Below are 27,918 nucleotides of genomic sequence, written 5' to 3'. Positions count from 1 at the left end.
TGTTTGTTGGACAAATTGGTTGCTGTGTTTCCCTACATTACTATAGTAATGGGACTTCAAAAGTACTTCATTGACTATGAAACGATTTGAGACGTCCTAAGTTGTGAAAGGTACTATATGAATGCAATGTTGTCTTTCTTTCCATTGGCTGTAAGGGAATCATCTGGAAAATGATTTTATCCTGCATGCAACATGTTGTTCTCCAGTTTGAAGTTGCTATGGGGAACAGAGTATTTCTTTCCCAGGAACCAAGTGAGTAAACTTCTCAATGTGGCTTTTTAAACAGAACAAAAAGCTTGCTTCTACTGCCAGTGTTAATTTTCACTTTTAACAGAGCAGTTCCATTGCTGTAAATGTATATATTGCTTTGCTCTATGAGGTGAGAGCTGTCAGATTCAGGATGTGACTAACTCATTTGCAGAATTCTGCCAAAACATAGACAAAGAGATCTAAGACCAGCTGCTTTTGAAGTCTGTCAACTTACCTACTTCTTCTACAGGGGAATGATTTAGGAGCAATGGTAGGTTAGGCGTCAAATATCTGAAACAAAGTAGAAATAATAAGGGCAACACAATGCCAACTCAAACTGCCAGCATGTGAAGGTTTGATTATTTTCACTGGTCGGTAAGCCAGTGACTATGAAGGCTTAATTGTAAATCACCAAATGAACAAAGGGAGAGTTTTTTAATTCAGAGGATTGTTAGGACATGGACTATTACTACTAAAATTTCATCCGTCAGCTCAGCAGCGAGAATGGGACCGAATGAATTCACTCCACTGTTGTCAGTTCTGAACTAGCCTGGCCGCTTCAGTCATCTGTATCCCTTTCTGTGACAAGTTGCTCTTGACCTTGTCTATCCAGCGCTTCCTGTCCCATGTATCTATGTTTGCAGGGCCATGAAAGGTATTCTAGCTGTTTCCAGTCTTGGAACCTGTGCAAACCATCGCAGTCGTCGTTCTAAGATCTTCCTTGCAAGAATTGTTACTTGTGCAAGCCATGTTCCTATTCCATCAGTCATGATTCTTTGCATCCTGGATGTTTCCAGTATTCCTCTTAACCAACTCATCTCTGCTGTTAGTATCTTTTGCTTCTCAACATTTCCCCTATTCCAACACTCAGGCTGGTTTTTACCAGAATATCTTTAACCTTCCATATCCTTCTTACATAGAAACATAGAAAACATAGAATATAGGAGCAGGAGTAGGCCATTCGGCCCCTCGAGCCTGCTCCGCCATTCAATGCGATCATTGCTGATCATCCAAATTTAGTACCCTGTCCCTGCTTTCTCTCCATATCCCTTGATCCCTTTAGCCTTAAGAAATATATCCAACTCCTTCTTGAATATATTTAATGAATTGGCCTCTACTGCCTTCTGTGGTAGAGAATTCCACAGGTTCACCACTCTCTGGGTGAAGAAATTCCTCCTCATTTCTGTCCTAAATGGCTTACCCCTTATCCTTAGACTGTGACCCCTGGTTCTGGACTCCCCGACCATCGGGAACATCCTTCCTGCATCTAGTCTGTCCAGTCCTGTCAGAATTTTATAAGTTTCAATGAGATCCCCTCTCATTCTTCTAAACTCCAGCGAGTATAAGCCCAATCGACCCAATCTCTCCTCATACGTCATTCCTGCCATCCCAGGTATCAGCCTGGTGAATCTTCGCTGAACTCCTTCCATGGCAAGAACATCCTTCCTCCGATAAGGCGACCAAAACTGCACACAATACTCAAGATGTGGTCTCACCAAGGCCCTGTACAACTGCAGCAAGACATCCTTGTTCCTGTACTCGAACCCTCTCGCTACGAAGGCCAACATACCATTTGCCTTCTTACCCGCCTGCTGCACCTGCATGCTTACCTTCAGCGACTTGTGCACAAGGACACCCAGGTCTCGTTGCACTTCCCCTTCTCCCAATCTATTGCCATTCAGATAATAATCTGCCTTTCTGTTTTTGACGCCAAAGTGGATAACCTCGCATTTATCCACGTTATATTGCATCTGCCATGCTTCTGCCCAATCACCCAACCTGTCCAAATCATACTGGAGTTTCTCGGCATCCTCCTCACAGCACACACGCCCACCCAGCTTTGTGTCGTCTGCAAACTTGGAGATATTACATCTAGTTCCCTTGTCTAGATCATTAATATATATTGTGAATAGCTGGGGTCCAAGGACCGATCCCTGCGGTACCCCACTAGTCACTGCCTGCCATTCGGAAAAAGATCCGTTTATTCCAACTCTTTGCTTTCTGTCTGCAACCAGTTCTCTATCCAAGTCAATACCTTGCCCCCAATCCCATGTGCCTTAACTTTACACGCTAATCTCTTATGCAGGACCTTATCGAAAGCCTTTTGAAAGTCCAAATACACCACATCCACTGGTTCTCCCTTATCTATTTTACCAGTTACATCCTCAAAAAATTCCAGTAGATTAGTCAAGCATGATTTACCTTTTGTAAATCCATGTTGACTTTGTCCGATCCTGTCACTGTCTTCCAAGTGCTCTGCTATTACATCTCTTATAATGGACTCTAGCATTTTCCCCACTACCAATGTCTGTAATTCCCCGTTTTCTCTCTACCACCTTTTTTGAATAGTGGGGTAGCATTAGCTGCCCTCCAATCCATGGGTACTGTTCCAGATTGCATCAAATGTTGGAAGATGATCAGCAATGCATCTACTATTTCTAGGGCTACTTCCTTAAGTACCCTAGGATGTAGATTATCAGGCCCTGGGGATTTATCGGCCTTCAATCCCATCAATTTCCCTAACACCATTTCTGTTGAGTCTGTGCTTTCAAATGTAGTTATGCTGAATAACAGGACACAGACTACAGAAGTAATCAAACAGGTCTTTAGTGATTGAGGGTCAAGGCTGAACTGGTATACACTTTGCTCCGCAGGGTTTATATACCGGTGTGGTCACCACCGGTACTACAATGTACAGGAGCCATCAAAAAGTAGTCTATCACCTTAAGGTATCCTCTTAAGGTGGTATAGGTTACATACACTACAATTCCTCCCCTTTTAGCTTAACAGTGTACACCCCAAATTAAACATTACATGGATAACATATGTACAATTTTCACACAAAACTGTTCAAAGATTCAGTCTCTGAGGAGGCCTCCTGATCCGGGCCGGATAACGCCTTTCAGGGGTCTCTGGTTCTCGTTGCTGGGGTGACTCATCCATTTGATCTCCTATGGATTGAACATCATCATGTACGTTCGAGTCTGAGGTAGATGCTACAGGCTCAATAACTTCTTCAACTGGTGTCTCTGCCGTAGACATGGGGTCGACCCTTGTTCTTGATTCCACAAGTTGGTCAGCATGACGTCATATTACGTTCTCTCCAACGTCTACCGTGTACATCAAGGGTCCTTGTCGGGCACGAATTGTTCCGGATTGCCATTTATCATCCCTATGGTCCCTGGCCAACACTGGTTGTCCTATTTCGAAACTCTGAGTGGCCTTGTTATTTACGTGCTGGAATTGCTTGTTTTCGACTTCCCTTCGCACATTGGGTTTTAACAAATCCAACCGGGACCGCAACCTCCTGTAATAGAACATTATGGCAGGGCTTTGATTTGTCACTGCATGCGTGGCGTTTCGATATGCCATCAGGAAATTGTCCACCTTGTGTTGTCATGGAATATGGTCTTCGCTCATGGCCTTTATCGCCTTTTTGAACGTTTGTACAAATCTCTCGGCCAACCCATTTGTAGCCGGATGATATGGGGCAGATGTATAGTGTTTCACCCCATTCTTTTTCATGAATTTCTGGAATTCTTCTGACATGAACTGTGATCCGTTGTCTGAACATATTTGTTCCGGCAACCCATTCCTTGCAAATATGGTTCTTAGAACTGCGATCGTCTTCTCAGAGGTAGTGGTCGACATCTTAATCACTTCTGGCCATTTAGAATGTGCGTCTACTGCTATCAAAAACATGGAATCCATAAATGGACCTGCAAAGTCGATATGCACATGTTGCCATGGGGTTGAAGGCCATTCCCACGGATGCAGCGGTGCAATTGGAGGTGCATTTTGAACTTTTTGGCACCCTGAGCAGCTTTTAGTCAGATCCTCTATTTGTTTGTCGATACCTGACCACCACACATAAGCCCTAGCAAGGCTTTTCATCTTGACTCCCCCCAGATGACCTTCATGCAATTCCTTCAGAACTGTCTCCCTTAATTTAGGAGGAATAATCACCCTTGTTCCATACATCAATGTTCCTTGACATACGGACAGCTGTTCTCGTCTGGCTGAGAATGCTGGTAACAGTGGGTCGCCATGTGCTGGCCATCCCTTCACTGTCAAGTCGTAGACCTGAGACAGTGTCGGGTCGTTTCGGGTCTCTCTCTCAATACCCGCATTGGTGACTGGTAAGCATTCGATGATGGTCAAGTGAAATATCTCGACAGGGTCAACTGCCGGTGCCTCTTCCGCTGTAGGTAGTGGCAGGCACGACAGCCCATCAGCATTACCATGTTGCTTTGTACCTTTGAATTCGATATCATATTGATGTGCCCCTAGGAAAAGGGACCATCTTTGAAGCCTCTGCGCCGTCATTACCGGAACACCCTTCTTAGGGTTGAAAATGGAAACCAACGGCTGGTGATCTGTCAGCAGCGTAAACTTTTGGCCTTGCAGGTAATGGTTAAATTTCTTAACTCCCCACATGAGGCTGAGAGCCTCCCTATCTATCTGAGCATAGTTGCGCTCTGCGGAGGTCAATGATCTGGACGCGAACGCGACTGGCCTTTCCGAGCCATTTGGAAACTTATGTGAGAGCACTGCCCCGATACCATATGGAGAAGCATCACAAGCTAAGCGAATAGGCAGCGTTGGGTTAAAGTGAGCCAACACTTCCTTAGAGGTGATCAGTGCCTTGCTCTTTTGAAAAGCCCGCTTACAATCATCGCTCCACTTCCATGGTATTCCCATTTGCAAAAGAGTGTTCAGCGGGTGTAACACCGTGGATAAATTTGGAAGAAACTTGTGGTAATAGTTAACCAACCCAAGGAACGACCTCAACTGGGATACATTTTCCGGAGCAGGAGCTTTCACAACAGCTTCGATTTTGTCAGGTGACTTATGGAGCCCCTCCTGGTCAATGACGTGGCCGCAGTACGAGATTCGCTTTTGAAAGAACTCACATTTCTGGCGATTAACTCTGAGCCCATATTCTTTCAATCTGGTGAGCACCTGCTCCAAATTCGCGAGGTGATCCTTATCATCATCTCCTGTAATGAGGATGTCGTCCAGGTAGCATTGTGTGCCTGGAATTCCCTGCAATACCTGCTCAATGGCCCTTTGCCAAATCGCTGGAGCCGATGCCACTCCAAAAACCAGTCTATTATACCGATATAAGCCCTTATGTGTGTTGATTGTGAGATACTGGCGTGACGCTTCATCAACTTCCATCTGTAGGTACGCCTGCACCAGGTCTATCTTGGTGAAGTGTTTCCCGCCAGACAGCGAAGCGAAGATATCTTCAATCCGCGGAAGCGGATATTGCACCGTGTGAAGAACCGGATTAACATTGATCTTGAAATCGCCACAGATGCGAACATTCCCAGGTTCCCCCGACTTGTTGCTCAACGAACGCTTCATGACAGGAACAATGGGTGTGGCCCATTCGCTCCAGTCCACCTTGGACAGTACTCCTGAACGTTCTAGCCCTTCCAGCTCTGCTTCCACAGCAGGTCGTATCGCATAAGGTACCGGTCTGGCTTTGAAAAATTTTGGGTTTGCATGTTCTTCAACCTTGATGTTTGCCGTAATTCCTTTCAGTGTTCCCAGTCCCTGTTGGAACACCTCCTTAGCATCGTCTAATATTTTGGACAGTCGTTTAGGTTTGACGTCGTCCTCTTTACAGGCATCTACAGTCAGTGCTTGTATGGAATGCCAGTCCACATTTATTCTCCGGATCCATTCCCGTCCCAGTAGTGGCGGACCTCCATCAGGTAACACATACAAGTCCATGTTCTGACTTTCTTTACCATTGTAGACCACATTTACTTTTATCTTTCCTTTGGGGTATACTATTTACCCCGTGTATGTTTTCAATACAATCTCCGTATCCCTCAGGGGAATGTGCGAGAATAACCTTTTGTAATCTTGCTTATTCATGACCGTTAATCCCGATCCAGTGTCCAATTCCATCTTCACTTGGACTCCTGCTATCCGAAGCATGACCCAGGTAGTTTGGTGGTCTGCTGTGTTACCCACATTATGTATTTTTAGACAACCCAGTTCCTTACTGCTGGAGTCTGAATCCATCTTCTGTTCATCCGAACTGTTCTCTGTCACCTTGTGTACTTTTTTGTACTTCTCCTGCGGCGACTTTTTGCTGCTGGTCTTCTTTCCTGGCCGGCATACTCTCGCTATGTGACCAAGTTTGCCACATTGCCTGCATTCTTTATCTTTGAACCAGCACTGGTTCTGGTCATGCGTTGTCCTTCCGCAACGATAGCACTTTACTGCGCCCAATGCCATTTCATTGGTGCTGAATTCCAATGGCCTTTGCTGTATCCCTGCAGTGCCTCGTGCTGCTGCCTCGTGCGATGCTGCAATGCTGAAAGCTTTGTCCAGCGTAAGATCCTTTTCCTCTAGCAGTCGCTTCTGGGTTCCTTCCCTTAGGAGCCCACACACAAACTTATCTCTCAGTGCGTCTGCTAGTCCTGTACCGAACTGACAGTACCTTGATAACTTGCGCAGTTCGGTTAAGAATTCAGCATTGCTTTCTTCTTTGAGTTGAATTCTTTTGTAGAATTTAAATCGTTCCGCTATCAGCAGCGGCGTGGGGTTTAAATGCTCTTGCAGGATAGTAACAATATCCGCGAAACTCTTCCCTAGCAGTTTATCTGGTGTTACAAGGTTCCTTAATAACCCGTACGTCTTCGCACCCATCGAGTTTAATAGGGTTAGTGCTTTCTTATCCTCCGGTACCTCATTCGTCATACAGTAAACTTCGATGCGTTCCACATAAGTGGCCCAATCTTCCACATCGCTATCAAAAGCAGTGATGTTACCCGTTTTTGGCATCCTTGTTGAGTTTCCTTTCCTTTGGATATGATTATTATTTTATTTATTTATTTATTTATTTATTTTTTCAAAATGGCGTCTTCCCGCGCTTGTCGGCTTTTCCCGCGCTTGGCGGCTTTTCCCGCGCTTGTCTTCTTCCCCCGCCGACTCAAAATGGCGATTACCGCGCTGTTGCCGTTCTCGCCTCCCAGCGGTCCTTTATTTTCCCCTACGCTGCTGCTCTTGTTCCCCGCCGCTCCCGCGGTCCTTGTGGTCATAAACGCTTTCCTGGCTGCTGCGTGTCTCTGCCCCGATTGCAGTCCGGCCCCTGACACCGGCTGCGGTCGTGTTCTCCGCCCTTTTCGTCATTTCCCTCCCCTTCTCTTACTGACAACTCGGCCGACTTCCCCCCCGTGCCGCTCGATCGGGCTTACCCGCTGCTGTCGTCGAAGGGATGTTCACTGATGTTTGACTCCGTGGCCAGAAACCAACCCGGGTTCCCGATGGCCTCCCGTGCGATGTAGTGCCCAGCAGGATGTTGAGGGTGGATGTCCTTGTTCGACGCCCGTTTCAGAGGGCGAAGCTTCCTTTGATGCAACTGCCGCTAGGTAAGATCAGACTCGTCGCCACTGTTGAGTCTGTGTTTTCAAATGTAGTTATGCTGAATAACAGGACACAGACTACAGAAGTAATCAAACAGGTCTTTAGTGATTGAGGGTCAAGGCTGAACTGGGATACACTTTGATCCGCAGGGTTTATATACCGGTGTGGTCACCACCGGTACTACAATGTACAGGAGCCATCAAAAAGTAGTCCATCACCTTAAGGTATCCTCTTAAGGTGGTACAGGTTACATACACTACAATTTCCCTACAAATACTGATTTCTTTCAGCTCCTCCCTTTCATCAGACCCTATGTTCCCCGCCATCTCTGGGAGGTTATTTGTGTCCTCTTTTGTGAAGACAGAACATGGGACATGGAATGCCCTGCCGGAAACAGGGATGGAAGCAAAACCCATAATAGCATTTAAAAGGGAAGTGGATAAATATTTGAAATAAGAAACATGTAAAAAGATTTGGGAACTGGGCAGAAGAATGGAACTAAGTTGATGGCTCTTTCACAGAACCAGCAGAGCTGTGATGGGCCAAATAGTCTCCTCCTGTGCTGTAACATTCTATGATTCAATGATAAGGTTCACTCATTACACGATAAAGGTTGTACAGTAGTTGCACTAATATGACTTGAGCATTGTGCTAGCTATTTATTATTACAATATAGTAAGAGCCCAACATAATATGGCAGTAGATAGCATTTGAAGAAATGAGTCTGCAAATATAGAACAAGTTGGTTTGGGCACTTTTGCATGGTGGGTATGATTTGACCTTTTACGAAAACAGTGTGCTTTTGGTACTCTTTGGAAGATATGTGGAATAGTGCCTATTGGTCCAATCTTCCTTGCTGGTACTGATACTAATTCTCTATTGGCATTTTCACCTTTTCTCCCAGCCAAGTATTGGACTGCTTTCTCGTTCGAATTCATCTCGTTACCTTAAACACCAGAGTACACACACACATACAGTTGTAACAATGCAGGATCAGGTCTTTATTGCAACACCATGCCCACAATTCCCATATGAGTGCTTCTATACAGTGATTCGCTCACATTTCTTTACCATTTTTACCTTTAATCATTACATTCCATGCATATTACCAATAAATCGTAGTGAAGCAATGGTACATGCAGGTGACAGCAGAATAACAAACATGGACCCAGCAAAATGCACTTCGCCCTTCTTAATCCATTCCAATCATCTCGTTACCATAGTTATGTTGTCCTCTTGAACTCACCCATTTCCAGGGACCAGGCTGACATATTCCAGGTCATCACAGACATTGCTGAGCGCCTACTTTCAAATATTCCATCCTCCTCCTTATCTATGGTGATACCCTTGCTTTGAGCTCCCTTACACAATACATAGCTTACAATCCCATACTCATTGTGCGCTGGTCCCACAGGCTGCCCAGGACATTGAGGTGCTCAGGAAGTGTGGACTCTCACTCCCACAACATGGTGTTGCCGTGCTGCTTTTCAACATGAATACTGAGGCCTCTTTTCAGAAAGAAGCTGTGGAGCATGCCGCACACAATATTATTGTACAAACCCTGGAGGTAAGGATGGGGGTTATACTGCCAGGCATGCCAATTTGTCTAGGCATGTGTGGTGCTGCTTGAAATGGTATGTGTGATACTTTTGGCTGTAGTACAGGCTTCATTGCATTTGGACATTGGTGTCATGATTCATGAGAGCGGGCTGCCAGTAGTGTATCAAACCGAACCCAGAAGTTTGGGACTAAGTGGGAGTGGTGGTGGGGGACAGGGGTGGGGGGGCTGGGAAATAGCTGCTCCTGCTGTAGTTGGATGCCTGCTGCAGTCCAAAGTGACAGGCATCCTTGTGATATCAAATGTGCGGCTGTAGATGAGTACATTGATGGCCCTTGAATTGATTGCACTCACCGCTGTGGGCATTCAAAGCAATGTGCCTTAATTAGCAATGCTGGACACCTATTATGTTCTGGCATTACGAGCAGCCACGTTGCTAGAATGATAACGACAAAGAATATGTTTAAGAGGTGCACGGGTGCCTTTAATTTCATTTCCTGAAAAAAATACATTGGACTCATAAAAGGCTGGAAATCTAGTGTAATAGACCCCTGACCCATTTTCACCATCTGACCACCCCAGTGTAAGACATGCAGAATTACCCCTCTGTAAGGCTTGCTAAATTATACGAGTTCCCCCAGAGTAAGAAAAGAAGAGATATTGGGCTGTTTGAATTAATATTGGGCCAAAGGGGCTTAAAATCAAAACCCCAGGAAGATTTGGCTAGTTTTAGAAGGCATGTTCAGGCCTGTGGAAAACTGTGACAAAGGGGAGGTGGGATGGGCCCCCGAAACACAGACATTTTGAGTATTGGATCGTCTGGGAATGTTCTGGGCCACCCCAACCTTTACATAAATACAATAAAACCTGTTCCCGCCGAAACTCAGAGAGCCACCAAGAACATGAATAAAACAATACATGCCAACAGTCAACAAAAGAAAGAACATGGCCCCAGCAGGAAAAGACAATCAAACAGCCGTTTAAAACCAATCAGAAAGATTTCCAAAAACGCTTTACACATTTTAAACTGGTTTCAAGGCAATTCTGAAACCAGTTAAAGGCCAATTAAAGATAGATGGACCATCCCTGAAGCTCGTTAAAGATTTAAAACATATTAAAATTAACGAGCCTGCCAAAACTTAACAAAAGGACCAGCGATTTGGCGGTCAGATAAGCCAGGCCTCAAAACAGTATAATTGAAGCCTGCTTGTTCAGTAAAACAATCAAGAACGTTAGTGAAACAGTCAGACGTTGGTTCAAGTTCAGAGTCCAGAGCAGCACATTGAGTTCAGTACAGGAGAGAAAGTACGGTTCAGAAAAAGATCTCATCATCACCGTACTTAGTCGGAGAATCGGAGACTTGAAGAAAGAAGAACGAAACAGAAGGAAACGGAAAGTCGCGGCAGCCAAAGGCCTCAAGAAACCAACAACTACCAATATTACCACCAACCAGGTAATATTGGGCCACCGCGACCAACAAGAAACCGACCACCGAGAATTCGAAAATCACAAACTTGTTTCCACTCTACAGGCTAGTCTGACTTACCCCTGGGTAAGATTTGACACAAAAGACTCTAAAACTATACCTAACCAAAGAAAATTGGGTACTTACCCGATAAATCCAACTACGCAGCTAACCACATCAGCGGACAAACCAAGACTGAAGACCCAACGCAGGTGCAGTCTTCCACCACGTCCGGGGTACAGCAGGCCCCAACTGCCACAACTGAAGGGAACCCCGAAATCGCGAACCTCTACAATCTGTCAAGAACGTCATTTGGTGAGCATTTCCTGGTCCTCTGGAATTCAACCTAGTTAGGATAGTGGGGTTGGGAGGGTAAGGGATTTTGTCTATTGTAATTCTCCCTCGCATATTCCGAGTGTTCCCCCTTTTAGAGTATAAGATTTTATCCTATTGTATATTTTCCTGTCTCAAAATAAAAATCTCAATTCTTTTGACCAATCCAGGTGTCTGTTGCAATTTCATTACAAACCCCAAATAAATCCAAAGTCTAGATCCAAGGGAGTGGGAGCGATTCGAACCGCTCAGGGAGTCAGAGGTGAAGCTGACCACACACACCACCCCTTACCGAAAATGCCGACCGAGGCAGGACCTTGGCAAAAGGGATGTAATGCAGTAGACACTGTTTTTGAGGACAGAATGAAGATGGAAGAGAGGATTTCCTCTTATGTGTTTGAGAAGGTGAATATCACCAAAAAATGGGTGACCAGTCTGTTGCGCGCTGAGCGTCCCATGGACGCTGCAGCCAAGTGGACTGAGAGCAAGGATCATAAGAAGTCGGTGGAGAAGGCCATCTGGTTAGTCTGCGCCCTACGACAGATCCAGCTTTTAGATCAGCACATTAAAGTGTTAACAGCAGAGCTGCAGGAGGCAGCCAAACTGTCTCAAGCAAGGGCTCTAGCAGGGGAACGATTATTGGAGGAATTAAACACCCAAAATCAGGAAAGACTACAGATAGTAGAGAAACATTGGAACAAACAGGAATATTTTTGGTGTCAAGTCACCGAGGCTAAAAGCAATGAGTTAGTGTTAAAAGAAGAGAACGCTCGCCTAACCAGACAGTTAAAAGAACAGGAGGAAAAGTTCAGAGACGTGAAGGCAGCTTATAAAGTAGCAAGCACTAGGGATTTTGAAGCGGGAGATCACGGCCCCTGCCAAAAGCAGATCAACAGTTTAAAACTTGCTCTGTCCAGGGCAAAAGGCATGGTATGTCTAGTAAGCCCAGGTGGACCTGGAAGTAGAAGTAGAAACTGTTCAGACGTCACCTGTGGCACCGTGGAACAACTCGGTTGGGCAGCAGGAGGGACAAGCAATCTGCAGGGAGGGCAGGGAGGAGTGCACACCACCACCACCTGTGGCGCCGGGTTTTGACTCAGTTTGGCAGCAGGCAGAAGTGGGCAAACAAATGCAGGAAAGGTCAGAGCCAGGGCCGATGTGCCCTGCTCGGCAGCAAAAGTTTGGCCCGCTCAGCGGTGGTGGGGGCCAGGGGCCCCTTGAAAGCCAATTCGTGATTCCCCACGGGACCCAACAGCTTAGGGCTATGGTAAGCCACCTGAACAAACTCACCCAAAAGGGAGACCCCTCAGTCCACTTTATGGAAGTGGAACAAGCAGCAGGCATTAATGAGTGCGACGACTCAGAGATGGCCAAGATGCTTCTGTTCACCTTAGATGGCAAGCTGTACCAGTCCCTCTCTGCTGAGAGCAAGAAGGGACAGGGCGGGTACGCTGCCATCCGGGAGCAAGTTCTGGAGGCAATGGGGATGAACGATAGTAGTCCTTTCTCCCGGGTGGAGAAGACTACACAGTTAGCAGGGGAGACCCCACAGGCTTTCGCAGACAGGCTGTGGCCTGTGTACAGGAGTGCCTGTAATGGAGTTCTCAACCGGGCTCACCTGAACCAGAACGAGCTGGCCCACTGGCTCCGGAGCCTGGTGGCAAACAGCTTGCCGTGGATCAGAGCTAAGACTGAGCTTTGGTTTGACCCGAAAGACCCCCGAGGAGACTGGTCAGACAACTGACCCTGGCTTACCGGAACAGTAGAGGGATAGAAGAGCACCCACCAAAAGGAGAAGTATATGAAATAAAACCTAGCCAAAGTAAGAAGGAATGGCACCAGGAAGGGGGTAACCCTTCTGATACGAGGCGTAACTGCTTCGGGTGCGGGAAAAGTGGGCACTGGAGAAGGGATTGTAGAAATCCTTGGAAAGATAATGTGGGGAAAAACTCCCCAGCTAATGCCCCAAAGGCAGAAACACCGACCTCTCCCCCCACGCTTGATTCATTAGTAACTGCACTTCGAGTTTTGTTGGCTGGCCCAGGGAAGGTAGCCGCAGCCACGGGCGCTTTAACCCCATCTGCCCCATACAACCCATACCTATGACTAGAACCAGCGCAGCCTGTGGACTTGTGTCCCCTTGAATACGATGAGGGGAGCAGGCCCTGTGTTAGGATGGGGGTGGAGACGGTGCAGGGGAGATATTTGGTGGACACTGGAGCTTCCAGCACGGTGGTCCATTCGGGTGACCCAGCCAATTCACCCAGGTCTAACAAGGTCCCATTTAGCCTAATGGGATTCACAGGAAACGAGCAGGCTGGGAAAATGTCCAAACCTTTGGCCATAGATTAAGGAACCCTCCATACCACGTGGGAGGGTAACCAAAAGACCGATGAGGTGACCAAGCAGGGGGCCAGGGAAGGAGAGTTCTGGGATCCCTGTAGAGCAGGTCCGGTAGCCGCAATCCGGGTCAAGGGAGGCACATGGGGTAGCTTTGGCCTCGGACTTAAAGCAGGTCCAAGCCCAGGATTCCATCCTTAAGGCCGTCCTGGTAAAGAGAGAGAATGGGGAGTCCATAGAAGGCCTGTTCGGAGCAGCGGACGAGACTTTAAAACAGGCTGCTAGTTACATTAAGCAATGTAAACTGTTTAAACCCGAGAAAGGGGAACGGCCAGCATGGGTGAACCGTGTTAAAGCTAGAGATCATCAGCCTGCAGCTGTGACAGACTCACAGACCGCAAAGGTGGGGGCAGTGGCTTGTGTGACTGGAGGGGCCCTCCCACCACTTATCTGGGACACGCCCCCAGCAGCCGGAGCCCTAAGGAGGTCTCCTCGCATACCACTGCAGAAACTCCCATGGTCACCAGTGGACCAGTTTAAACGGTCCAGCCCCAGAAGGGCCGCAGCCCAAAAAGCAATGCCCACGGTCAGGGATCAGTCTAAGGACAGGGATCCCCAGCCTGCCACCTCCAAAGGTGAGGGGTTCATAGGAGAGGTAGCGTTGGGCAGAGAGAGAGACAAGGGTCCCCAGCCTGCGGCATCAGGCTGCGGGGAACCCACAGGACAAGATAGGGACTCGACAGCCACACAGAAAGGGGTAGTGTGCTGCAGCACAGGAGGGCACACTCCCCCGATTAACTGGGATTCAGGGAAACTCCCAGGTGTCTTAAGGAGGACTCTCCGAGTCCGGTGGCACAGGTCACCTTACGCCCAGGCGTACAAGCTGCCCAGATTCCACAAAAGGCAGAGCCCTAACAGGAATTAGCCTGGCTGTCCGGAGACGGGCGGCGGATGTATATAGCTTTCTGAAGTAGTTTAGGAGTGTTTTACAGTTTTTCACGGATTTGGAATTTAGTAGTTTAATTTTAGTTGTAATAAGTTTAAGTTTTTGGAAATTTTGATAACTGTGTCAGGCCAGAGAACCTTCTCGGGACATGGCTATTTTGTTTGTGTGTCCCTACAGAAAGGAAATCGTCATGAGAAAGGTTCTGCTCCTGCTCACCCTGGTAGGGGTGAGCATCGGTGACCGAGGAGACGTGGAGGACTCTCACATCTATGGGTGCTTAGGAGAGAGAGCACTGATCGTTACCGCAGGCGGTGGCGAACGGGGTGTGGAGGAGCTCGCCATTTACTTCCATGAGGGAAGGTGGTCAGGGTGGCTGGGGTCTAACTCGACCCAGCACTCCAGCCAGACCGGGTTCACGTACGGGGAGGCCTCCCTCCTGTGCCCCAGGGTACAGATCGTTGCTACAAGGGTCAGTGTCACCGAGGTGAAATGTGTGTGTTTGACATGTAAGGGACAGATTCCTTTGGATAGGTGGTGGTGGCTCAGAAAGCTGAGCAAGGGTATAGGAAACACCGCAGTCGATTGGGAACGATTGGGGTACAATACCCATCGGACGATTACAGGGACCCGAGGGGGACGGAGTGTGTGCTGGGACAAGTGGTGGGAGCCGGATCAGGAGATTTATGTTTGTATGTGGGGTCAGAGAAAGTCTGCCTGTTCAGGACCAATGGACTTTTTACATGCAGTGAACATTTTATGTGTGCAGATAGCATCCTCTGGTGGTGGTTATTGTGTTAACAGTTTGTATGCTGGAAAGGTCATCTGATCTTTCTTCCTGTGTGAGGTCATTTGACCTTTGTTCCTTTCTTCCTGTGTAACACAGGAAGTAGAATTCCAGGAAGAACCTGGCAGTAATGGAGGATTCCATAAGGGTTTTACAATCCAATGTAATCTGATTTCATATGTTAGGCCAAGCGCAATATCTTTTCACAAATTTGTTCAAGTAAAGCTTCAAAACAGCAACCGGCTTCAGAAGAATTATTTTTGAATAAGTGTTTAACTTGCTGGATAACTAGATAGGAGCACATCTAGCGCGGCCAGTACAGTGAAAAGATATCAGTGAAAAGATAGCAATACGGCTAGCTATGAAGAGCGGAGCAGGAGGAACCCAGAGTAAGCCTTAACCTCGTAGAGCACATCTACCTCACATCAACATGTCAGAAGATAATAACGAAAATGCTTTGCAGCAAGTAGAAGACCTTAAACAGGCAGACGAAACTGTAGAACGTGACAATCGGTCTATAAGCTCCGGTTACTACAGATCGCAAGTTGGTTCACGGTCATCGGGTGGTTCTAGAGTAAGCATGGCCATCGCCAAAGCACGGGCTAAGCTAGTTTCAGCTCAAGCCAGAGCTGCGCATGCGGACAGTGAAATAGAAATAAAAGTAAGACAGGCCCATCTCCAAGCTGAATCGCAAGCCGAACAGGCCCGTCTCCAAGCTGAATCACAAGCTGAACAGGCCCGATCCCAAGCCGAACAGGCCCGACACCAAGCTGACCTGGCCAGTCACCAGGTTGAACGACAAGCTGAACAAGCCCGTCACCAAGTGGAACGCCAGGCTGAACAGGCCCGTCTCCAAGCCACATTCGACGCTCTGCAGCAACAAAAAGAGATAGATGCTGCATTAGCCGAGACACAAGTATTCGAGGCAATTTTGGAGGGAGCTGTTCCCGAGACAGCTTACAAACCTTTAATTCCCGTTCCGTGGCAGAGTCCACGACAGCGCACCATAGATTACGTGAGCGACCATGCCGACATACAGTTTACAGGAGAAAGGGATGGAGGCCCACACATCTCTACAGACGCAAGTACTCCGTATAACATGCCACAAGTTGCCAACCAAGGTCAAAGCAGATGGCGTGCCTCAAGCCGCAGAGTCTCCCCCAGCAGAACGGAGACACGGTGCAAAGGAATAGGACGCTGAACAGAGAAAGTCAGAGGCAAATCCCCTCTCGGTTCCTTGAGACGCCCAACAGAGCCCCCAGCCAAGGCAACCCTGGCACAGGTCCCAGCACCTACGACCTCGCCAAATACCTTGCACGCACCCAGCTGGTGACTTCAGGGTTAATCAAGTTTGATGACAGGCCGGAGAATTATCGGGCTTGGAAGTCCAGCTTCCACATTGCCATATCGGGCTTAGACCTGTCGGCAGGAGAAGAGCTCGGCCTCCTTATCAAATGGCTCGGCCCAGAGTCCGCCGGACAGGCCTGCAGGATAAAAGCGGCCAATGTGGGACAGCTGCCAGAGGGGTTGAAGAAGGCTTGGGTGAGGCTGGATGAAAGCTACGGCTCGCCCGAAGCCATTGAAAGGGCTCTCTTTGACAGGTTGGAGAACTTTCCGAGGTTGACGAGTAAGGAACCCCAGAAGCTCCGCGACCTTGGAGATCTGCTGTCGGAACGCGAAGCCACAAAGCAGGACGGCTACCTACCCGGTCTATCGTACTTAGACACTTCCAGAGGGGTAAGTCCCATCATTGAGAAGCTTCCATTTAACCTACAGGAGAAGTGGATAACGTTTGGATCAAAGTTCAAGCTAAAGCACAACGTGGTGTTCCCACCATTCTCTGCGTTCGTTAAATTCATCCGTAAAGAAGCCAAAGCCAGGAACGACCCCAGCTTCAACTTCTTCTCCTCCCGCCCAGCACTTGCCAGAAGAGACAAGCTCGACAGACATGGAAAGGCACCAATATCTGTCCACAGAATGCAAGTATCCTCAACTGAGCACACAAAGATTCAGAAGAAACCTGAGGATATGAGCAAACAATGCCCTATCCACAACAAGCCCCATCCTTTAAAGAAGTGCAGAGGCTTCAGGGAGATGTCCCTGGAAGATCGGAAACAACATCTTAAAGAGAACTCTATATGTTTCAGGTGCTGCTCGTCCACGAGCCATCTCGCCAAGAACTGCAAGGTGGATGCAAAATGCACAGAAGGCGAAAGTGATCGGCACGTTTCAGCACTACACCCAGGCCCAGCTCCTTGGAAGTCAGAGACGCCTCCTCCCGCTTCAGAGCACGGCGGGGAGAGAGAGGGAGCTGCTGGTCCAGAGATTACATCCAGGTGCACCGAGGTGTGTAGAGAAGGAGTGAGTGCAAGAGCATGCTCCAAGATATGCCTCGTTAATGTGTACCCTGTAGGACATCGCACACTAGAGAACAAGCCATCTCAGGTGAGCACACTTAAGACTTCCATCTTGGAGAATGGTCGTCCAAGCTACCTTACCCCATGCAGTAGACAGATCCACGTGGTGTTTGACTACAGTGCACCATGTCAGGGAGTCTCTCTTAACGACGTACTCCTCATAGGGCCCGATCTTAACAACAGCCTCTTGGGAGTGCTCATGAGATTCAGGAAAGAGCCCGTCGCCATCACTGCCGATATCCAGCACATGTTTCATTGCTTCATGGTGAGAGAAGACCACAGAGACTTCCTCCGCTTCCTGTGGTATCGGGACAATGACCCCAATAGAGACATTGTGGACTACAGAATGCGTGTCCATGTCTTTGGGAATAGCCCATCCCCTGCTATCGCCATATACGGACTAAGGAGGGCTGCCAAGGAAGAAGACGACGACTTTGGCAGTGATGTGAGAGGGTTCATCGAATGAGAGTTCTATGTCGACGACGCACTGAAGTCATTCCCGACCGAAGCAGAGGCCATCAGTACCCTCGGACGAGCCCAGGAACTACTTGCACTATCCAACCTCAGGCTGCATAAGATAGCCTCTAACAGACCAGCAGTGATGGAGGCATTCCCCCCTGAAGATCGTGCTAAGGACGTCAAGGACCTAGACCTCTTCACTGATGACCTCCCCCTACAGCGTAGCCTAGGGGTGTCGTGGAACATAGCAACAGACACGTTCACGTTCCAAGTCCTAGACGCCAAGAAACCCTTCACACGTAGAGGAGTGCTCTCTACAGTGAACAGCCTATACGACCCTCTCGGCTTCTTAGCCCCTGTCACCATACAAGGCAGGCTGCTCCTCAGGGAACTCTCCACATGCGCTGAAGAGTGGGATTCACCTCTCCCTGAAGAGATGGAAGCAGAGTGGGATAGATGGAGAAACTCACTCCAAGACTTACAGGAGATCCGAATACCTCACTGCTATTCGTCTTTCTCTCCCTTAAATGCCCAATTCAAAGAGCTTTGTGTCTTTGCAGACACACCCGCTAAGGCCATTGCAAGTGTGACTTATCTGAAGGTCACCACTCAAGATGGACAAAGCAAAATCGGCTTCGTCTTTGATAGAGGCAAGTTGGCGCCCCAGCCAGACTTCACCATACCCAGATTCGAACTGTGCGTAGCAGAACGCAACCTACCCCTCACAGCAGTCTAATGAAGCTGCATCCTATCATCGACACCGACGGACTGTCTCCAAGGTGGTTCTTCTTTTGTCGCCAGAGGACTCCAGTGATAAGTAGAGCTCAGACTATGTGGAGTCGTTAACGACCCCAGACGGGGAGTGTTCTGAACCAATGGACTTTTTACATGCAGTGAACATTTTATGTGTGCAGATAGCACCCTCTGGTGGTGGTTATTGTGTTAACAGTTTGTATGCTGGAAAGGTCATCTGAACTTTCTTCCTGTGTGATGTCATTTGACCTTTGTTCCTTTCTTCCTGTGTAACACAGGAAGTAGAATTCCAGGAAGAACCTGGCAGTAATGGAGGATTCCATAAGGGTTTTACAATCCAATGTAATCTGATTTCATATGTTAGGCCAAGCGCAATATCTTTTCACAAATTTGTTCAAGTAAAGCTTCAAAACAGCAACCGGCTTCAGAAGAATTATTTTTGAATAAGTGTTTAACTTACTGGATAACTAGATAGGAGCACGTCTAGCGCGGCCAGTACACTGCCCCACAGGCATATCCATCATCTTCCACCAGCAATGGCAAGATGCCGGGAAGGGGATGGGGTGGGATTCCAGCCTGCATGCGTGTGCAATCCCACACTCCCCGATTCCAGTCAATGCCACTGAACTCGTAACCCGCCCCTGGAAGCCCGTGCCCACGACCACGACATCACGGACTATAGTGCAGAGGTGTCCTACCACCACCAAGGGACCAGGGAATGGGTTAGTCCTAGTGCCAAATGATAAGTTGCTGTACCAGGGGGTACACTATGCAGTGACCTCAGTGATCCTGTACCTGACCGAGGTGCACTTACCTGAGTGGTGCCCTAAGGAGACAGAACAAGAAATCATACATACAGCCACCCGCCAATGATCGGTCCAGCATTGATTGTAGGTCCTCGTAAGCGAAAAGACTGGCCAGGCCCCTCCTTCCGACTGCAGCCTGATTCTCGTAGGTGAGATGACTGCCCAAACCGCCTTCTTCTGACTGCAGTGCTGATATTCTTTAGCCACTGTGCTTTATACAGCTTTCCTTGTCTTTTGCATTAAATCAATCATTCAGAGATAGTGAAATGTTCCTTTAATGTTGGTCTAAACTGTTTGAGCTGTCAAACGTTTACATTAACTCATCCTGTGAGGCTTATCATTATCACAGCCCAAAATTGGTCATTCACTCCTAAAGTTTACAAAGGTGGCAGAAAACCACTTTGTTCGGTTCATGAGTTACGTCGTATTCTGCATTTCAAAACTTCAAAGGTTTGACTTCTCACCTCAGAAAAGTCACCAGAGACACCGGGGGTGATTTTCATTCAGAAGTCGGGAAGGAGGAGGGAATACAACTTTCGGGGTTGTAGTCCCGCCTCCATCAAGGTGTGGCCAATCCACGTGATTTTAACTTGATTGACCTTGTTGAGCCCACCCAGCGGGCTCTGCAGGCCAATTAAGGGCCACCCGGCAACAGGTGACATCACAGACTGAAATTTCATCTGTCAAGAGGTTTTGACAGATGAAGTATCAGTGTTTCACAGCTGTTTGAAACTGCCAAACACTGACAGTCTTACTTCTAACCTGAGTCCTACTACACAGACTCAGTTAGAAATCTCACTGGCACAGAAAGCTGCAGGCTGTCACTTTTGACAGTTCGCAGCCATTCTGCTTTCTGTGCCGGTTAGCTGATGGACTCCCGAAACCTAGAGGAAGGAAGGCTGAAAAGGTAAGTACAAGTAATTTAAACCTCTTTATACACTTTAGACACACTAAACACTTGTACTCATGCACCCATCACTCACCTGAACACCAACATCTCAACCCCTCTAAGTCCTTCAACCCGACGGCCCGACTCCTCTAACTTGCCGTGGTTTGGAGCCGTCGGGAATCCCACACTTCAAGCTTTAAAATAGGGATTAGGCTAAAAACTGCCTGTTAACGACCTGTTAACAGACAGTTAATTGGCACTAATCCCTTCCCGCCTCGGGTAGGCGGGTCCCAGTGTGGGGCGGGTACCCGCCTCCTTTGAAACTTACATGGAGGTGGGTTGGGGGCGGGATGGTGTCAGGACCCCCGAATTCGGGACTTTAACCCCCCGCACGCCTCCAATCCCGACTCCATGAGTCAATGAAAATCCAGCCCACCATGTCTACAATACTCAGGGGGTTTGTTTATCTCTGTTGACTATCACTACGCTCTGCAGTCACAACCATGTTCCTGCCTTATCAGTGAAAGACTGCTTGTTACATTTACAAACTTTATTTCACTTTGTAAAACCTTTTTGCCTGGCAAAGCATTTCAAGAAATATTAAAATTAAGGGTCTGCATATACTTTCTACACCAGTACTGCTGGAAAAGCGGTATAACTGCAGGGGAGAATTCTGCCTAACATGTCCTCATTGAGTCTAAAATAAATACTCCTGTGGCCTTACAGGGAATGGCATTGGGCTGACGGGCACAAATAGCAACACGGCTGCAGACAGTGACTCTGTGGACTTTGAGAAATATGAAATTGAGATGAACATTAAATAATTTTGCTAACTTGAGTTGGTTATCTTTCTTGATTTAATGTAAAAAAAATTACATGAATGAACTGGAAAGCCTCTGAACATTCCTAGCACTGCTGGCCAAAATAAATGCCATTGTGTTAAAAATTTAAACATAGAAACTCACAAGTAAAATTTCAAAATTTAAAGAAAATCTATATGAGATCACCAGAGATGGGGTAAACATGGCCATAGAGGATATAAATATGATCTTTCATGAGGCAGCTGTAAAAGCCGACCTCGTGAAACAGAAGAGGAAGAGTCACAAAAGACAAAATAAAAATAAGAAATGGTTTGACCACGAATGCAAAAATGCCAGAAAAGACCTGAGAAAAATATCAAACCAAAAGCATCGCCAACCAAACAATCCGGACCTACGTACTAGATACAATGAAACCCTCAAAAGATATAAACACACCATTAGGAACAAAACACAAAACTATACCCACAAAATACTAGAAGAAATTGAAAACTCCACCAACCCAAAACAATTCTGGGAAATGTGGAATAACCTGAGTACAACACAATTGCAAGCATTACCAATCCAAGATGGCGACATCTGGAGAACACATTTTGAAAACCTCTACAAAGACATCCCAATAAACGAAACAAACCCAAGTCAACATCAGGTCACAGAAAAACTCCACACATTAGAAGCAACAATCAAAGACAACCAAAACCCTCTAGACTCCCCAATCACATGGAAAGAAATGGCCACAAAAACAAAATCTCTCCACCTAAAGAAAGCCTGTGGCCCAGACAACATCAAAAATGAAATGCTCAAGTTCAGCAATATGGAGATGCAGGGTGCGGTACTCAAATTATTCAACATCATATTACGTTCAGGCTGTTTTCCCGATATCTGGTGCCAAGGACTAATCTCCCCCATATATAAAAGCGGAAACAAATCAGACCCAAATAACTACCGCGGCATCTGTGTCAACAGTTGTCTAGGGAAGTTATTCTGCAGTATTCTAAATAGTAGATTACTTGATTTTCTTAACAAACATAATATCCTCAGAAAAAACCAAATAGGCTTTCTTCCAAAACACCGCACCGCCGACCATATCTATACCCTTCACACCCTCATTGAAAAACATAAACACCAAACAAAAAATGGGAAAATATTCGCCTGTTTCATCGACTTCAAGAAAGCCTTTGACTCTATATGGCACGAAGGGCTCTATTATAAACTTCTTCAGTGTGGAATAGGGGGCAAAGTCTATGACCTTATTAAATCAATGTATCTGAAAAACAAATGCGGGGTCAAAATTGGAGACAAACGCACCGATTTCTTCACCCAGAGAAGAGGCGTCCGGCAGGGCTGCAATTTGAGCCCGACCCTGTTCAACATATACATAAATGAATTAGCAGACATGCTGGAGCAAAGCGAGTCACCAGGTCTCCGTCTCCTGGATGGAGAAGTGAAGTCCCTGTTCTATGCGGACGACCTGGTTCTGCTGTCTCCCACAGAACAGGGATTACAGCAACAACTAGACCTACTCGACAAATACTGCCAAAATTGGGCTCTAACAGTAAATCTAAAGAAAACCAACATCATGATTTTTCAGAAAAGACCCAGATGTCAGGAAAACAAATACCAGTTTACCCTCAGTGATACCACTATAGGACACACTATGAGCTACACCTACCTTGGTCTAACTATTACAGCATCAGGGAGCTTCAGCATAGCAGTGAATGCACTAAAAGAAAAAGCCCGAAGAGCCCTATATGCAATAAAAAGAAAATTCTACAACATCCAAATCCCAATCAAAATCTGGCTCAAAATTTTTGACAGCATAATCCTGCCCATTGCACTGTACGGTAGTGAAGTATGGGGCCCGCTAAATCACCAAAGCTACACTAAATGGGAAAAACACACAATAGAAGCCCTACATGCAGAATTCTGCCGAAGCATCCTTCGCACCCAAAGAAAAACGCCAACAAATGCATGCAGAGCCGAACTAGGCAGATACCCACTGATAATAAACATCCAAAAACGAGCACTAAACTTCCTAAATCACCTCAAATCTAGCTCCCCAGACACCCTTCATTTCAAAGCCTTTCAGACCCAAGAGCTAAACCCAGAAAAGAGTCCCCTGAGTCAGCTGCTACTGAAACTAAGTACTCAGCCGGACCCTGACCAGCCCCAGACCAACACAGCCGTCCAAACACCAATCCGAGTGAACCAAATCATTAAAAAATGCAAAGAAACCTACCTGGAACATTGGAACAAAATAACCGAAAGCCAAAGCAGATTAGAATGTTACCGGGCCCTAAAAAGAGAATATAAACTGGCAGACTACCTCACGACCATCAGAGACACAAAACAGAGACAGACCCTCACCAGGTACAGACTAAGCGACCACCAACTGGAAATTGAAAAAGGCAGATACAAGAAATCCTGGCAGCCTAGAGAGAATAGAATATGCGATCAATGTCTGGCTGGCGAGGTTGAAACAGAAATGCATTTCCTCCTAAAATGCGAAAAATTCAACACATCAAGAAACATATTATTCAACAAGCTAAGCCAAACAACCCCAGATTTCAAGGAATTGGATGATCTGTCAAAATTGAGATTAGTCCTAGGAGAAGGAGACAGACCATACCTTGGGGCTAAATATGTAACAACATGTCACAACCTGAGGACTGTTTAAAAGTAAGACTGTTTAAAATTAATATTGAACGTACCAAATGAAGTAGAAAGACTGTTTAAAATTAATATTGTTTAAAAGTAATATTGTATATACCCAACAAATGTCAAATCGATTGACACCTACAGAATGTTGGAAAACTGTACCTTTTTGCTATGTAAGCTTTGGCAATATGGTTCTCTGTAAACTTTCATGCCAATAAAGCATTTGAACTGAACTGAACTGAACTGAAACTAGGAGCAGGAGTAGGCCATTCGGCCCCTCGAGCCTATTCCGCCATTTAATGAGATCATGGCTGATCATTCAAATTCTGTACCCTGTCCCTGCTTTCTCCCCATATCCCTTGATCCCTTTAGCCTTAAGAAATATATCCAACTCCTTCTTGAATATATTTAATGAATTGGCCTCAACTGCCTTCTGTGGTAGAGAATTCCACAGGTTCACCACTCTCTGGGTGAAGAAATTCCTCCTCATCTCAGTCCTAAATGGCTTACCCCTTATCCTTAGACTGTGACCCCTGGTTCTGGACACCCCGCCATCAGGAACATCCTTCCTGCATCTAGTCTGTCTAGTCCTGTTAGAATTTTATAAGTTTCAATGAGATCCCCTCTCATTCTTCTAAACACTGGCGAATATAAGCCTAATCGACCCAATCTCTCCTCATACATTTAAGAAAGTTTGGCATTAAACTTTAAATGGCTGCCTAAAGCTACAGCTATGATCCTAGTCAGCTCAATTATCACAGTTTCGATCTAAATGTGAGGATGAGGTGAGATTGTAATTGCAACAAATGGTTCATTTAAAGACGTGGCAGCAGAAAAGTGAAACTCATTTGTGGACGGCAAGTGTAATTGCACCTCTCCTTATCTGAGATGAGATTGCAATTCCTGAGCTATATATCAGCAGCACTTCACAATTCAGCAATAAGCTAATCCCTAAAAGCAGAGAACCAAGATGCTCTCAAATGCCCAATTCAAATGGATGAAATTAGTGCCGCACAGAAGGGAGGCATAACTTCAGAAATATTACTGGCTGCCTAATTAAAGCCACTTAATGGACAGATTTGCATACCAAATATTTTTAATGCACATTCTGTGCAACAGCACGCACTGGCAGGAAGCAGCCACGTCAGGCAATTACAATGCAGCTCTGGGCGAGTGGAAAGCACTTTTACTGGCAGATGTTTCAAGGCTTTCAACCCTACATTCCATGAGAAGTAGTTTATAACTACCTAAACTTTGTGTAGGACCCTTACAGCTAATAGACAAGAATAAGTCTGGGCTAAATTCGAACCTGGGGTCCAGAGGTGACAAGCCAGTATAGTAACCCGGATCCTGAAATTCCTGCAGCGTTGGAGTAGTGGATCGGGCCCTAACTCCAGCAGAGCAGGACCAGCCCAGACCACATTCCCAATTTACAGGCATGGGGTTACTTCAATGAGTGGGGAAGATGCATTGTACCAGTAAGTACATTGTACTTCAGTCGTGCCCATGACAAACTACCGGCCGAAATGTTGGACTGGCACCATGTCACTCTGACAAAGAAGAGGAAGCCCAGGAAGTGCCGGGTGGCATTTTTTAAATTAAAGGTAATCGATTCTCTTGGGGAATGAGGGTTTGGTGCCTTTCCCAGAACTCCAGCAGGACTCACGTCAGCTCTCAGGTAACTAAAGTTATTCGGGGGCCTTATAAGGGTGGAATGGCAGAATTCACGGGTTGGTCGAAGAAAGCCCCCCAGACCCAGACAAGGAGGACATGTGCGAAGGATCTGCCCATACCCACTACTGGAAAATGGCAGGACATAAGAAATGGGGTAAAATCTCAGCTGAACCGAGTTCCACCCCATTTTCCAAAGAAAGAAAGAAATAATGGTCCGGATTTTCTGGGGCCTATGACCACGTACGCATACGTGGTCATAAGTGCCCCGCATGTTCCTGGTTTCCGCATGCGACGTGTCTGCGCCTAAACCCGGAACATACAATCTGTCAAGTTTCAGCTGGACAGATCGTATCCATCCACAGGAAATGGACATTCGCTGGCGCAGGGTTGGGATCTGCCCTTTGATAAGAGCAGCTTTCGGGACTGTGGCGGGGCGGAAACCTAATTGGAGGGATTCAAACATGAATTTCCGGAAAAGATGGGCACAGATTTGGAAGGTGACAACACCTTCGAGGACTTTGGGCAAGAAAGGAAGGTTGGAGATGATGTGGTGGTTTGCAAGGACGGAGGGGTCAAGGGTTGTTTTTTTGAGGAAAGGGGTGATGATGGCAGATTTGAAGGAGAGGGGGAACAGTACCTGAGGAGAAAGAACAGTTAACAATAACAGCTAACATGGGAGAGCAGTTTAATGGGAATATTCTCTGAAATATAGGGAGCTACAGCTTACTTACAAGAGTAGTCTGAAACATGGAAGCCCAAAAAATGCAGAATAATAAAAGGATTAAATAAAACTCAAAAATATATACCATTCTAGCTGAAAATAATTTAGGGATAAATTTTCCAACAGCACACCTCTGCCAGCAAGTATCAGGAATTGTAGCCCCACATGATAGATAAAGTGGATAGAGAGGACCTATTTCCCTTAGTAGAGGGGGCAAAAACCAGGGGGCGCAGATTTAAAGTAATTGGTGGAAGGTTTAGAGGGGATTTGAGGGGAAATTTCTTCACCCAGAGGGTTGTGGGGGTCTGGAACTCACTGCCTGAAAGGGTGGTAGAGGCAGGAACCCTAACCACATTTAAAAAGTACTTGGATGTGCACTTGGGATGCTCTAACCTGCAGGACTATGGACCAAGAGCTGGGAAGTGGGATTAGGCTAGATAGTTCTTTGCTGGCCGGCGCAGACACGATGGTCCGAAATGGCCTCCTTCCGTAACTTTCTATGATTCTATGAGTTTTCACGGCCTGGAGACAGAGGCCATCTAAATGTTGGCCCAGACAAAAGGGGACAATTTTATATTCATGAGAACAACACCAAGGACTAGATAACGAGATCAGCAGGACATTAAAAACAATGAAGGTCATTCCAGACCAGAGATGGGCCTTTACCGGCCATCTAAAACATTTTAAAATATAATAACTACCCCGCTGTGCTCCCAGCCCGCCAAAAGTTAAACAAAGACTAACCTGATTTTGGGCGGCAAGTGGAGGCTCCTGAAGAAAGGTATAACTGGAGGGGTTGGAGTGGTACGGGCACTGGCAAGACACACTGAAGGACATCGGAGTTGCAGTGGAACAAGAGTTGAGCACTCGAGTTACAGTTGGAGACACAGTCACACTCAGAGACACACGACCGAGTGGCAGTGGGTGAAGAGGAGTCGCTTCGGGAGAAGATCAGCAAACTCCTCTCCACCATCGGAGGAGGAAGAAGAATTAAGCCAACATCAGGAAGGACGTTCGATGCTGACGTCTCGCCCCGGGGAAAACATCAGGAGATCATCGACCAACCCCAGGCCGTTGCCAAAACGAGAGGCCATCGACCCAACTCGGGAGAAGAGACAAAAACGAACTGAAGAAACGATGGGAGCCAGCCCAAGGCTCCTCTGACCGGCGTTGAGCCGACGATCCCTGACCCCACCGGCAGCCAGAACCAGCCGGTGTCCAGCCGCCCCCGACCCCCACCTCAGGAGAGAGGTGTGGCGCAGCTCGCTGGGGCTCCACGATCCATGAGGAGACGGAACGCCTGAAAGGATCAAATGCAGACTGGTTCAAAACCTTGCACTTCCTAGTTGGATTGGTTAGCATGTTTCTGGCCCTTCACAATCAGATCTAGTTAGGTTTAATAAGGGGGTGGATTTAAGGGTACAATTAACATGAGTTGTTGTCCCTCGATGTTCCGTGTGTTTCCTTATTTCATGATGATCTTTGTAGAGTATAAGATGCCTGTATTTGCCTTAGTTAGTCTGGTGTCGTTATGATTTTTTTTGTGTTTTTCCCTCCCATGTACTCTCTTATCTGCTTGCATTTGATGTGATATTTTTCCTTATACAATAAAGTTTCATTTTGTTTCATCAAACTTGGTCTACAAGAGTTTTCTCTACATTG

Source organism: Somniosus microcephalus, chromosome 7 (assembly GCF_052327205.1).
Source record: "Somniosus microcephalus isolate GS21.2 chromosome 7, FLI_Smic_1.0, whole genome shotgun sequence".
In the NCBI taxonomy this organism is placed as follows: Eukaryota; Metazoa; Chordata; class Chondrichthyes; order Squaliformes; family Somniosidae; genus Somniosus; species Somniosus microcephalus.
The sequence above is the reverse complement of the archived record's forward strand: the minus strand, read 5'-3'. Positions refer to the sequence as shown.